This window comes from Salvelinus fontinalis, chromosome 2, assembly GCF_029448725.1.
Source record: "Salvelinus fontinalis isolate EN_2023a chromosome 2, ASM2944872v1, whole genome shotgun sequence".
NCBI classification, from domain to species: Eukaryota; Metazoa; Chordata; class Actinopteri; order Salmoniformes; family Salmonidae; genus Salvelinus; species Salvelinus fontinalis.
The window spans coordinates 67,896,481-67,911,512 of record NC_074666.1 but is presented as its reverse complement, the minus strand read 5'-3'; the positions used below and the strand labels follow the sequence as shown (position 1 = coordinate 67,911,512).

Here is a 15,032-nt window from a genome sequence, read left to right as displayed (position 1 = left end):
AACAAACATCCTGGTTGTATTTATATTGATCATTTTCACATCCATAAGAGGCTCCATGGCTCCCAAAACTGTTAAGAAAAAGTATGAACCTTTTGGAATTACCTGGATTTCTACATAAATTGGTCACAAAATGGGATCTGATCTTCCTCTAGGTCGCAACAATAGACTGTGCTTAACCTAATTACTGTTTTTTTTTGTCTATACCTGGATTTCTACATAAATTGGTCACAAAATGGGATCTGATCTTCCTCTAGGTTGCAACAATAGACTGTGCTTAACCTAATTACTGTTTTTTTTGTCTATATTGAATACATACTTTAAACATTCAGTGTAGGTTGAAAAAGTATGTGAACCCCTGGCCTAATGACTTCTCCAAAACGAATTGGCATCAGGAGTCGGCTAACCTGGAGTCCAATCAATGAGACGAGATTGGAGATGTTGGTTAGAGCTGCCCTATTAAAAACTCACAAAATGTGAGTATGCTATTCACAAGAAGCATTGCCTGATGTGAACCATGCCTTGAACACGAGTTCTCAGAAGACCCAAGATTAAGATTTGTTGACTTGCGGGGGGGGGGGGCACAACACCCCAAAACCTCATCCCAACTGAAGTGTGGAGGGAGCATCATGGTTTGGGGCTGCCTCAGAGCCTGGACAACTTGCTGTCATCAACAGAAAAATTTATTTCCATGTTCATCAAAACATTTTGCAGGAGAATGTAAGGCTATCCGCCAATTGAAGCTCAATAGAAGTCGGACGACGCAACAGGACAACAACCCAAAACACAGAAGGAAATCGGCAACAGAATGGCTTCAACAGAAGAAAATGCGCCTTCTGGAGTGGTCCAGTCAAGAGTCCTGACCTCAAATGTTTGGTTGAGGATATTGCTGCCAAAGGAGGGTCAAGCAGTTATTAAATCCAAGGGTTCACATACTTTTCCCACCCTGCACTGTGAATGTTTACACGGTTTAATTGTTTGTGTGTTATTAGATTAAGCAGACTGCTTGTCTATTGTTGTGACTTAGATGAAGATCAGATTTTATGACCAATTTATGCAGAACTCCAGGTAATTCCAAAGGGTTCACATACTTTTTCTTGACACTGTAATTGGTGAACACAAATCTGTAAAGGGAGTGTAGAGAACAAGACTTGAGATGGAATCTGTTTTAATGACTGCCACAGCCCAATGGGCAATCGTAAAATAAATGTAGGTACCCACTGCTATTTAAGGCAGTCTTTGATCTGGAGGGGATCTCATTAGTTGAGTTGCCATCCTTTGGACGCCAGGGTAATGAACAAACACAGCTGTTGACGCTGATGTGCCGAAAGCCGGGGACAGACAGATTATGAAAAATATGTTTGTCCGTCAACATTGAACTGACTTGGAACTTTTGCATATACATAACTCATTTTCACATTCTCTTTTCTGTTAAAAAATCAAATTGTCCACTTAATGTTCCTCAATATTAGTCCTGCACTTCCACGCAGAGGCTCTGAAAATGGTGATGTTTGTGGAATCTTCACAGGAAAGACTACGGCTCCTTTAAAACAGGCAGCCCCATTCTGATCTTTTTCTCAGTTGGTCTTTTGACCAATCCGAGCTTGGCCTGCATGTGTAAATGCAGCCATAAGGTGACCCATATATACTGACTCACAAGGGAGAAACTACATGGCTGCTCTGTCTGGTAGAATATTCGAGGGGGATGTCCTGAGGCATGGATAACATCCACAAAGAGAACAGGATGAACCATTTATTCTGTCAGACAACAGTTAGGTAAAGCAACTCTGGATCATTCATCCTATGGGTGTCAAGTTGAATGCATGGTGGTGTTGTATACCAATAGAGTATGATTTTATTTGAATAATGAGGTAATGGTCAAGCTGTACAAAGTATTATAAAAATTATGTTTTCACATTATTAGAAACAGCAATTCATGGTTGTTTTGGGATGTTTCAGGATTTAGCCCGTCAGCTGTTTTATCTCGTGGACAGACGCAGGTAACAAAACTGGTGTTGCGGCATCTGTCAAGATGGGACGATTAACGTGGAGCTTTGTTCCGGTGCGCAGATTTTTCGGCACTGATCGTTTGGCATGGCTTGGTTAACAGGCTAGACATTTGGCTTAACCTGTGTACCAGTCTGTTTCTGCCATCATTCCACTGCTTGTCATGCAAAACTCTGTGTGTGTGTGCTTTTATTTTTTTTCCCACTGACTTCTGGTGATAAGTTTATACTCAGTGAGAGCTGTGATTTGTTCAGCTGAACTCCAGGCCTTCATTAGCTACAGATTGTTACATTACAAAAGCTTTTTGGTATCCATTACTGGGAGTTACAGGTTAAGTACTGTTTGGTGTAGCACAGCGAATTTTCGACCAACCTTAATTTGGCAATACGATCTTCATTCTTGATTCGGCCGAACATATCTTCTAAAATGTGTCCAGTTGCAGGTGTTCCATTTGAATTTAGAAAATGCTCCATTTATTTAAAGAAATAAGTAATCCAACAATATGTACGCTGCCATCTTGTCTATTTAAAATCTTCTCTCGTTGATTGAGACGGATGGGTCCATCCCGAAGAAGAAGAAGGATTTAATACACCAGGATTGAATATTTTCCTGGTATTTTACAAATGTCCGATAATAAATCACTTTTCTCCCGGGTAACCATGTATGTCATTCAAAATCATTATAACGCATATAAATATGTCTGGATTTGATTAGAGCTTTGATCAGCATGAAAACGCTAACCTGATGCTACCTGAGCCTAATGAGCCATATATGAAATACATTTTATGATCCATACATTAGAGACATGTAATGAGCCCAAGCCCAAAAAAAGAAAATTATATTGAAGTTATCCAATACATACAGTGCATTCGGAAGGTATTCAGACCCCTGGACTTTTTCCACATTTTGTTACGTTATTAGACTACATTTAAAAAAGAATCCTCATCTACACACAATACTCCATAATGACTAAGCAAAAACAGGTTTTTAGATATGTTTGCAAATTTATTGAAAAATAAAAACCAGATACCTTAAGAATTCAGACCCTTTGCTATGAGACTCGAAATTGAGCTTAGGTGCATCCTGTTTCCATTGATTATCCTTGAGATGTTTCTACATATTAGAGTCCACCTGTATCATTCTTAAATGGAAGAAGTTTGGAACCACCAAGACTCTTCTTAGAGCTGGCCGCCCGGCCAAACTGAGCAATTGGCGAAGAAGGGCCTTGGTCAGGGAAGTGACCAAGAACCCGATTGGAGCCCTGAGAACCTTCCAGAAGAACAACCATCTCTGCAACTCTCCACCAATCAGGCCTTTATGGTAAAGTGTGAAGACGGAAGCCACTCCTCCGTAAAAGGCACATGACAGCCCGCTTGGAGTTTGCCAAAAGGCACCTAAAGACTCTGACCATGAAAAACAAGATTCTCTGGCCTGAATGCCAAGCGTCACATCTGGAGGAAACCTTGCACCATCCCTACGGTGAAGCATGATGGCAGCAGCATGTTGTGGCGATTTTTTTCATTGGCAGGGACTGGGAGGTCAGTCAGGATCGAGAAAAAGATGAAAAGAGCCAATTGAGAGATCCTTGATCCTTGCACATTTGTGGCCTGCTGGAGCTCATTTTGCAGGGCTTTGGCAGTGCACCTCCTTGCACAAAGGCGGAGGTAGCGGTCCTGCTGCTGGGTTGTTGCCCTCCTACGGCCTCCTCCACGTCTCCTGATGTACTGGCCTGTCTCCTGGTAGCACCTCCATGCTCTGGACATTACGCTGACAGACACAGCAAACCTTTTTGCCACAGTTCGCATTGATGTGCCATCCTGGATGAACTGCACTACCTGAGCCACTTGTGTGGGTTGTAGACTCCGTCTCATGCTACCACTAGAGTGAGAGCACCGCCAGCATTCAAAAGTGACCAAAACATCAGCCAGGAAGCATAGGAACTGAGAAGTGGTCTGTGGTCACCACCTGCAGAATCACTCCTTTTTGGGGGGTGTCTTGCTAATTGCCTATAATTTCCACCTTTTGTCTATTCCATTTGCACAACAGCATGTGAAATTTATTGTCAATCAGTGTTGCTTCGTAAGTGGACAGTTTGATTTCACAGAAGTGTGATTGACTTGGAGTTACATTGTGTTGTTTAAGTGTTCCCTTTATTTTTTTGAGCAGTGTATAATAGTGCCTATTTGTATAGGCTAATTATTAGGCTGAAGCATATATACAGTTGAAGTTGGAAGTTTACATACACCCTAGCCAAATACATTTAAACTCAGTTTTTCACAATTCCTGACATTTAATCCTAGTAAAAATTTCCTGTCTTAGGTCAGTTAGGATCACCACTCTATTTTAAGAATGTGAAATGTCAGAATAATAGTAGGGAGTGATTTATTTCAGCTTTTATTTCTTTTATCACATTCCCAGTGGGTCAGAAGTTTACATACACGTATTTGGTAGCATTGCCTTTAAATTGTTTAACTTGGATCAAACGTTTCGTGTAGCCTTCCACAAGCTTCCCACAATAAGTTGGGTGAATTTTGGCCCATTCCTCCTGACAGCCTCCTTGCTCACACACGCTTTTTCAGTTCTGCCCACAACTTTTCTATGGGATTGAGGTCAAGGCTTTGTGATGGCCACTCCAATACCTTGACTTTGTTGTCCTTAAGCCATTTTGTCACAACTTTGGAAGTATGCTTGGGGTCGTTGTCCATTTGGAAGACCCATATCTTGAAAATGATGTGATATCTTAGAAAATACAGGTAACTGCCAAAATAAAGGAAACACTTGAGTAAATGAGGGATACAAATTATATTGAAAGCAGGTGCTTCCACACAGGTGTGGTTCCTGAGTTCATTAAAAAAGAAAGCAGTTGTCGCAACTATTTTCTATGCCAACTTTTTAAATGTCGACAATAAAATCAGTGAACAAGTTAATGGAAACATAGATATTGTTGTAAGGTTGCCCCCAAACACCCCTATTCGTATCACAGACATTGGCCTGTTGAAGTGTGTGCATCCAACCCGTGCATGTGTGGTTTCATTTTGCCCAAACATAAAAATAATGAAACTTGTGAAGCTATAATGGATTTTAGTCTAGGAAGATCATTAATACAGAAATGTATGATTGGATTACAGTTATAAACACATATTGTAGACTACTGTAGGTCAACCTTTTGTACCTTTTCATTATTTACTCTATGGCTTGAGAACGGTTATTATTCTTTTATACAGCTGTGTAGGAATTTCATATTTCAACAGATTTTATACATTATCTTATTTGTTTGGTAATGATGTAGCATTTCAACCACAATGCATTTTTTTCAGAAAAAATTTATTTTATTCTTCCACTTTGAAATAAGTATTGTTTTTATCAGAAACTAGTGTTGGTAATATGGCTTTAGTCAAGGCTTTAGACTTGTCATGACTTGCCCTCCTGGATGGAGGTCAAAGGTCCCAGCTAACCAAAGGTTTCAAGAGCCCCTCTCATGCGGGAGTTGGCTAGTTTTATGTCGTAAATACCTCGCAGGAACTCTCCCACTCTGCAGAAATGGAAGTAAAAAATCCCTTCATTACAACAGAGAGAGATTTTGCAGTACTGTAACATCAAAAGGTTGGACATTAAAATAATATTTCTAATGGAAATAATGTGGGAAATGGTTGGTGGGACTTCCAGAACAAAGAAAGCCTACTACCATAACTAATAAGTACATTGTGACCTCTGGTGGACAACCAGAGACTTACACAACCAGAGACTTCTGTCGAACTACTCTCCACAGACTCATCAAATTATTTCAACAGAGCGAGACAACAAAGACATACAAGTGTAAATATGTACATTGCATTTCTAAATCCAAATGAGCGGTTTATAGGGTGCTAAATATCCATATTTAAGATTAGTGAATTATTCAACTGTATGTACGATAGTGGAATTCCTTTGTCTCCCCATCTCCTTCTCTTTCTCCCCCCCTTTCATTGTGTAACAAGCCGTCGTATTGGGTTAGTCCACTAGGGACTTTTCATGTACAGTTGTGGCCAAATATTTTAAGAATGACACAAATATTAATTTTCAGTTTGCTGCTTCAGTGTCTTTAGATATGTTTGTCAGATGTTACTATGGAATACTGAAGTATATTTACAAGCATTTCATAAGTGTCTAAGGCTTTTATTGACAATTACATGAAGTTGATGCAAAGAGTCAATATTTGCAGTGTTGACCCTTCTTTTTCAAGATCTCTGCAATCCGCCCTGGCATGCTGTCAATTAACTTCTGGGCCACATCCTGACTGATGGCAGCCTATTATTCCATAATCAATGCTTGGAGTTTGTCATAATGTGTGGGTTTTTGTTTGTCCACCCGCCTCTTGAGGATTGACCACAAGTTCTCAATGGGATTAAGGTCTGGGGAGTTTCCTGGCCATGGAACCAAAATATCGATGTTTTGTTCCCCGAGCCACTTAGTTTTCACTTTTGCCTTATGGCAAGGTGCTCCATCATGCTGGAAAAGGCATTGTTTGTCACCAAACTGTTCCTGGATGGTTGGGAGAAGTTGCTCTCGGAGGATGTGTTGGTACCATTCTTTATTCATGGCTGGGTTCTTAGGCAAAATTGTGAGTGAGCCCACTGCCTTGGCTGGAAGCAACCCCACACATGAATGGTCTCAGGATGCTTTACTGTTGGCATGACACAGGACTGATGGTAGCGCTCATATTCTCCGGACAAGCTTTTTTCCGGATGCCCCAAACAATCGGAAAGGGGATTCATCAGAGAAAATTACTTTACCCCAGTCCTCAGCAGTCCAATCCCTGTATCTTTTGCAGTCCCTGATGTTTTTCCTGGAGAGAAGTGGCTTCTTTGCTGCCCTTCTTGACACCAGGCCATACTCCAAAAGTCTTTGCCTCACTGTGCGTGCAGATGCACTCACACCTGCCTGCTGCCATTCCTGAGCAAGCGCTGTATTGGTGCTGCCCTGATCCCGCAGCTGAATCAACTTTAGGAGATGGTCCTGGCGCTTGCTGGACTTTCTTGGGCGCCCTGAAGCCTTCTTCACAACAATTGAACCGCTCTCCTTGAAGTTCTTGATGATCCGATAAATGGTTGATTTAGATGCAATCTTACTGGCAGCAATATCCTTGCCTGTGAAGCCCTTTTTGTGCAAAGCAATGATGACAGCACGTATTTCCTTGCAGGTAACCATGATTGACAGAGGAAGAACAATGATTCCAAGCACCACCCTCCTTTTGAAGCTTCCAGTCTGTTATTCGAACTCAATCAGCATGACAGAGTGATCTCCAGCCTTGTCCTCATCAACACTCACACCTGTGTTAACGAGAGAATCACTGACATGATGTCAGCTGGTCCTTTTGTGCCAGGGCTGAAATGCAGTGGAAATGTTTTTGGGGGATTCAGTTCATTTGCATGGCAAAGAGGGACTTTGCAATTAATTGCAATTCATCTGATCACTCTTCATAACATTCTGGAGTATATGCAAATTGCCATCATACAAACTTTATGCCATCATAAATAATTGCGGCAATTTGTGTATCGCTAAGTCATCAAGTAGATTAGGGTTTGTGCAGCTTTAAGGGATTATGCGATGTTCAGAATGAGTCTGATAAGTTAAATAACAATTAATGAATTGACTGTGACTGATGTAAGAGATATATCTTTAGAGTTTAGTCGGGAGATAGTAACTCGTTAATTAACTTTTCCCGTGGTGCCCCAAGATGACTAATTAGTTAATTGTTACATGACTAATTTAATCATCGTAATAATTAAACGTAGTTAATTGATTTGATGAAATAACAGTCAAACATATTAATGATAGCAACGTCATGACAGAGTTCCTCATATAAAATGTCTCAGTCAAGTTGTTAATGTATTGTCTTCAATTTGCAGATCTTCATGTTACCTCTGAATACAACAATGAGGTATTATATTTCTGGTGCTAGAAATAGCCCTGATTTAAAATCTGTGTCCTTTAGTGCTGGTACCTAATAGGTTATTTTTCCTCTACGTAGGATGGCCGATCTAACCGGTATGGTTCTGGCGATGTGGCTGGGCTTGGCACCAGTGGCGTTGGCAGTGGATGGATAAGTCACGCCCTCCTCTCCTGCCGACATGGTGCTGTAGAGGATGTGGCCTTTTTTACCCACCGACTTGTACTCAAAGCCGGGCGGATCACTGAAGCTGGCTGGGCAGCGCCAGAGCTCTCTGATGGTGTAGCTGGTGCAATACATGGTGCTGTCATCTATAGTCTGAGATCTCATTACCCTCTGGGCTGGCTTGAAACTGGTGGCCTGGGGGGCATTCTTGGCAGTGTACTGGGAGCGGAAGGTGGTTCGATGAACTTAGGCCTACATACAGCATGGATGCCGCACCATACCCCTTTGCAAGACAGCACACAAACCACTTCTAACACTAATGTAACACTTCAAGAGATTGGGCAGTGGCTCATTCCAGAGACCCTGAACGTATAAGGCGTACATACTCCTTGTGCCAATTGAGTGTAGTGCCTTCCATGGAAGTGGTTTTGGCATGATTCCATATGACAAGGGACTACAAAATGAACACTTTATAGCTTTTACTATGTAGACCAAATAAATTGACTGAAACGAACCTGAAGGTGGTGGTATTGGACATGTGACCATCCAACGGCTTGAACTCATTGTTAACTTTTTTGGACGCCTGAGGAGCCACAGTTCCTTTAGAGTGGATTTGTCACTGTAATCTGTGTGCACACACGCTGAGTCGGGGCGGGAGGTGGGGATGACAGCAGGTGGGGACATAAATGCCGACTGCAAGAAAAAATGAAATCTTTGCAACTTGACAAGAACATGAATAAGTATGAAAATAAAGACACACACATGCTCCCAACAATTTAAGGAGTTAACCTAATAACCAAATAATATGAACAATAACATGAACTACAAAATTCTAATTGGACTACGATTGCATAAACCATTATTTGATGTAGCCGTGATTAGGCTGTGTTAGGAAGTGATGTCACTCCTAGGAAATGATGCAAAGATGCAATTAGGAAATGTATCTTTATGGATGTAAATGTTAATTTACCGGCATTACAACAGTAAACAAATTACTCGTTCCACGATACAGAATTGTAATTTGCCAAAGTTAACTTATTTGATAGTTAGCCTGCCGTTAATAGCCTACAATGAAGCCTTCACTTTTTCGGCACAAGGCTACTTGAAAATAATCTTATCTGCAGTCGCAGATCTGGCATAAGCACTGGGTCATCATGTTTATGCCATCTGAATATGTTCCAGTGTCCTCAACAACATTGGAGGTGATAGGTCAGGTGGGCATTTATATCACCTAGAAAGTTATATGTATGAGATCATTTAAGTGGCAAGCAAAAAACAAACACACACAGTTATCCTTCAAAGTGTAATTGACATCACTTGTGTGCATGCGCGCATCTCAAACGTCTTCCTTTCCTCGTCTACACTGATTCATAGTCACTAATTAGGGGGTGAAACAACAGGTGAAAGCAATAGCCTAATTAATTATATATCAGGAATTGGATTTCAGCTGTGCATTTCATTCATAGGACTGATAATGCAACGGAGAGGACACCACTTCATACTATAGAGATCCACCCTGTTTGCGTTTCTTTGCTATTAGCCTGAATATCGTCATTACGCCATGGTGCAAGGGACATTGCAAGAAAGAATGTGGTTTTACGAAGAACAGGCGGGTAAAAGTTTGGCAGGTGAATAAAGCCACACTTTATAAAGCAAAATATGTAATTTCTCAGGTATCATATGCGATGCATTTATACTTTGAACCATCTTTTTTCTCATGCAAATTTGAAATTAAATGTATTTGTAAAATTATATCAACTTAAATGACCTAATCTAATAGGGCCAGATATGATGCCTGGGACTCTTAACTCAAGTCAGGTTGGTTAAATTTACATTCTTGTCCCCAGCCACTTGGCCTAGACAGCACATGTTCCCTATACTTTGTATTCCTACTACTCAACCATGTTTTTGCTATATTAACTGCTTGCTTAATGTTAGTGAGAGCACTGATGATCTAAAGTAGCCATACCCAGTGACGGTGTTTTGCATTGGTCATAGGTATTTTTATTAGTTATGAGTTGTGTTTACAATTTGGTTTGTTCCTTAACAGAATGTGGTCTTCCGCTTGGCTAACCTCCCCATGGTTAGTTCAGCGTGTGCACTCGTATCTGTCTGGTATTGTGACACCAAGCGCAACCACCCCTACATCAGATCGTTGTGTACGGTGGTGGAGATTAGTGTGATGACTTTAACCTCCGTAGCCTTTAACAGTGCCACCCCCATCATCATTAAGCTGGAGCCCCAAAGTAAGTACTTTGATTCTGTCATCTTTCCAGTTTTTCCACTTATGGAATCACTTTGGACCAAACCAGTGCTTGAATTGTGACAATTCTGTCTCACACCAAATCCAATCCCTATGCTGTGCTCCCACAGTTTCCATTGTGAATGATCTTGCATGCAAAGGCCTGGATAAGCTTGAGAGTACGTTGCCAGTGCTTCAACAGCCTTCACAGCAGGTGAATTCAATCTTCAAATATGTCCCAATCCTCTATTGGCTGTCCTTTGTGACAAATATATTGTTACATTATTGTAAGAACTATTTCTGTTCAATTATCATTATCATCCAGATTGTGTCAGATGTGAAGAATATAATGATGGAGGCCAAAGATGCTGTAGCCATTGCTGTCCACGGAGCAAATAACTGCATGTATTACACCCTGACTGGAATGGTTGTGATGACAAAAGGAGCAAGTGGTGGGAGAGCCAACATTGTGTCCCTGGAACATGCTGTCCAGCTGGTTAGTGTGGGACTGGAATATGCACTGAGCCTGTCAGAAACCCTGGTGGACCAAGCCCTTCCTCCGACCGATGAAGAGATGGGTGAGTGGAGCTAATGCTGGAGTGTATTCAATAGTGGCACACCATAGCGAAATGTAGCAAAATATTTTAATGGAAGTGAGGGGCTATTTACACCAGCATATCAAAGTGTAGTCAACAATGTTTTGCACCTTAACTATGGCTTTCCATGGCCTCTGGAGACTTATACTGACAGAAATGAAGGGCAACTGAAAGCTGTGTTCTCTTGTAATCTCTCATCACACCGACTCTTCTGTCTTTAGAAGATGAGGTCAAGACTGTGAAGGGCTTTGACGTTGCCGCCGCCAGGCCCAGCTCTCCTGTCCGACTGGTTTCCCTCACTGTCAAGCTGTGTAGACGAGCATACCACCAGGCAGAGGAGAAGATGCGCTCTGTCAAAGTCTGCGGTCAGAAATCCCTCAACCTGCTTCAGCACACCATGCACTTGGTAAGCCTGGTAGATGCTTAAACCAGTTTCTCTAGAAATTCATTTGGGAGAGGGACCCAGTGATAGGATTTGGTAGCCTAATAGTTTCAGGTCAGTTTGGGGTCCTGGTTTGATTTGGTTTGCTGATGTCAATGTTGTGAACAGTGCGTCCCGTGGTGGCTGTGGGGTTATGGTATGAGTAGGCATAAGCTACAGAAAACGAACGCAATTTCGTTTTATTGATGGCAATTTGAATGCAGATACAATGACGAGATCCTGAGGCCCATTGTCGTGCCATTCATCCACCGCCATCACCTTATGATACTGCACAGCCCCATGTCGCAAGGGTCTGTACACTTCCTGGAAGCTAAATGTCCTAGTTCTTCCATGGCCTGCATACTCACCAGACATGTCACCCATTGAGTATGTTTGGGATGCTCTAGATCAATGTGTATGGCAGCATGTTCCAGTTCCCGCCAATATCCAGTAACTTCACACAGCCATGTAAGTGGGACAACATTCCACAGGCCACAAACCACTTGATCAACTCTGTGCAGGAGATGTTGTGCTGCATAAGGCTGGTGGTCACCAGATACTGACTGGTTTTCTGCCCAACAGATGCATATCTATATTCAGTCATGGATTAGGGAAGAATGAATTTATATCAATTGACTGACTACTTTTATATGAACTAACTCAGTAATATTTGAAATTGTTGTATGATGCATTTATATTCAGTATAATCCATGTTCTTTGAAATTCTTGAAATTGAAATGCTACTTTGAGTCTAATGTCCATTATGCTTCTGATGGAATTAATGTGTGCAGGACAATCTTGGTGTCTTGGTGGAATGGACTAGTAACGTTAAAGAGAAGAAAGACAAGGAGACTGAGGTATTATCAAATCTATTTACTAATGTACTGTTGGTGGAAATGTCTTAAGCTGTGATTATTACTGTTACAAGCTTGCTCTAGGTGTTCTCAAATTCTTTCCCTAGAAATTGGCTCATATTCAAGTGGCTAATTGAGAAATCCTTACTGAAAACATTTCAGTACCAGAATTAACATGTTAAATAAAAAATAATTGTGCTCAACCATGCTGTTGCGTTTCCCAGACCAAGCATTGGTTGTGTTCGCTTGCATGGTTCAGCAGAGTCCCATATAAAGCAGTACATAACCTCTGTTTCTCCAGCGGGTGGTTATCCACAGCCTGGATGTCTCTCCCAGTGTGAGTCACCAGTTGCAGAGAAACTGTCTGAGCCTGGCCTGTAGCCTACAAAGTCTCCCCCGCCACCTCCAGCAGCAGGCTGTGTGTTTGCTGCTTTCTGCCTCACAGATCTTAAACAACTTTAGTTCCACTGACCCCCACCTGGTCATCAGACCTCAGGGCAAAGTGAGCGGTTCTCTGGATGCCATCCTGGACTACCTGGTCCACAACATGCCGCTCAATTGGCTGGCGGGGCCCTGGTGCCCTCAGAAGTTGCCCATTACTCCAAGGGCCCAGACATATGGTCAGAGGAGGAAGAGGCCTGCCAAGAAAACAGGTGTTTTTGACCGTGGGTGTACTGTCACACCCTATGAACAATATTGATGTGGTTCGTGTTGGGAGTCAGTCATCTCAGATATATGTAGGCTTCTGAAGTGCAGTGGTCTGTTTTTATTAATATTTGTCTAACACACAGCATGTCAATGCATTTGACTTGTGGGCATAGCGTTTAATGGACTTGGGTCAATAGACTTTGTTTGGGGTTTCTGTCACTGCAGTAATGCAAATCAATGTGTGGATGGCCCTAGACTTTGTATGCTTCATGCTGTGGAAAGAATCTGTTAAACCACAATAAATGACAATGCAAGTTACTTCCTTTGGCCTTGTCATTCATGTTTGGGTGCTGTTCCAAAATGTTATATCAAGATGACATGTAGCAATAGAACAATATTAACAAAGAAATGCCCTGGTCTAGGTTGATGGCAAAAACATGACCCAATGTGAGTGCCCCAGTGTAATAGAGCACAAGTGTTGCCTTTTTGTCATTGCTAAACCTGTTTTGCTTGACAATGGCGAAAGTACAGAGATCTGGGAACAAATCTGTGACCAGGCTAGGTTTCTTGTGCATCTTAAGGAAAAAAAATAGGTCTTGATCAAGGTCATTGATCAGTTAAGAACTTTCCTCACCTGGTTGTAGAGGTCTTTATTGGATACTCATTGAAAAGGAAATACCAACCAGCAGACTCCTGCCTTCCAATTCAGTTTTACACCCCTGCCTTAATGCCACAGTGGCCCTTCCCGTAAGGCATACTGTATTAGACCTTACACTGTTACCTGGTAATATTCATAGGCTTACTCGGTGCACCCAGACTGTGAATGGTGTTGATCGGGTACTGTGACTGTGAACATGAATTTGAGTTCACACCAGTTAACCATATGCTCATTGGAGATAAATGTGAAACTTCTGACAAGTTTGAGGTGCTTCCTTGTCCAGATTAGTTAGTGCCGGAGCTGGTCTGAGATGGAGACTGACTGGTACAGATGCGAAGAGTGATGGCTGAGACCCCAGTTGCGGTAGTCTTACCATCAGTGAGACAGTTCAGTCATGATGGCGGGTTCTGAACTAACATATGGAATTGTTTTTAAGATCATTTTAAGGATCATTTAGCTTGTGATTTTGAATTTACGACCCCTTTAGGGATCAAACAATTATTTGAGTAAACATTGAATTTGGCCGTGTGTGCAGGGTGACAAACCTACAAATTTTGCTATTTTGGCCACACCCTTTTCTGACAGGAAAAATACACATTGGCAGTAGAATGGCCTCTACTGAAGAGTTCAGTGACTTTCAATGTGCCACCTTAAGTCAAATTTCTGCCCTGCTACAGCTGCTCCGCTCAACTTAAGTGCTCTTATTGTGAAGTGGAAATGTCTAGGAGAAATTACAGCTCAACTGCGACGTGGTAGTCCACACAAGCTCACAGAACGGGACCGCAGAGTGCTGAAGAGTAAAAATAAGTTCACCGAGTTCCCAACTGCCTCTGGAAGCAACGTCGGCACTAACTTTATCGGGAGCTTCATAAAATGGGTTTCCATGGCCGCATACAAGCCTAAGAACCATGCGCAATGCCAAGCGTTGGCTGTAGTGGTGTAAAACCTTCCTCCATTGGACTCTGGAGCAGTGGAATCACGTTCTCTGGAGTGATGAATCGCTCTTCATCTGGCAGTCTGATGGATGAATGGGTTTGGCGGATGCCAGAAGAATGGGCTGTTCATGGTTGGGCTAGGCCCCTTATATCCAGTTTAGGGAAATCTTAACGCTACAGCATACAATGACATTCTAGACAGTTCTGTGCTTCCAACTTTGTGGCAACAGTTTGGGGAAGGCACTTTCCTGTTTCAGCATGACAATGCCCCTGTACACAAAGTGAAGTCCATACAGCAATGGTTTGTCAAGATTGGTGTGGAAGAACTTGACTGACCTGCAGAGAGCCCAGACCTCAACCCTATCGAACACCTTTGGGATGAATTGGAATGCTGACTGCGAGCCAGTCCTAATTTCCCAACATCTGTGCCTGACTAATGGTCTTGTGGCTGAATGGAAGCAAGTCCCCGCAGCAATCTAACATCTAGTGGTAAGCCTTCCCAGAAGAGTGACGGTTATTATAGCAGCAAAGGCGGGATCAACTCCCTATTAATGCCCATGATTTTGGAATCAGATGTTAG

The 15,032-nt window shown here is 42.1% G+C and overlaps 1 pseudogene; it reads left to right on the top strand.

Moving 5' to 3' along the window:
• The first annotated feature begins 43 nt into the window (after window positions 1–43).
• LOC129824110 (perilipin-2-like) lies at window positions 44–13,177 on the top strand (annotated as a pseudogene).
• Window positions 13,178–15,032: the final 1,855 nt, after the last annotated feature.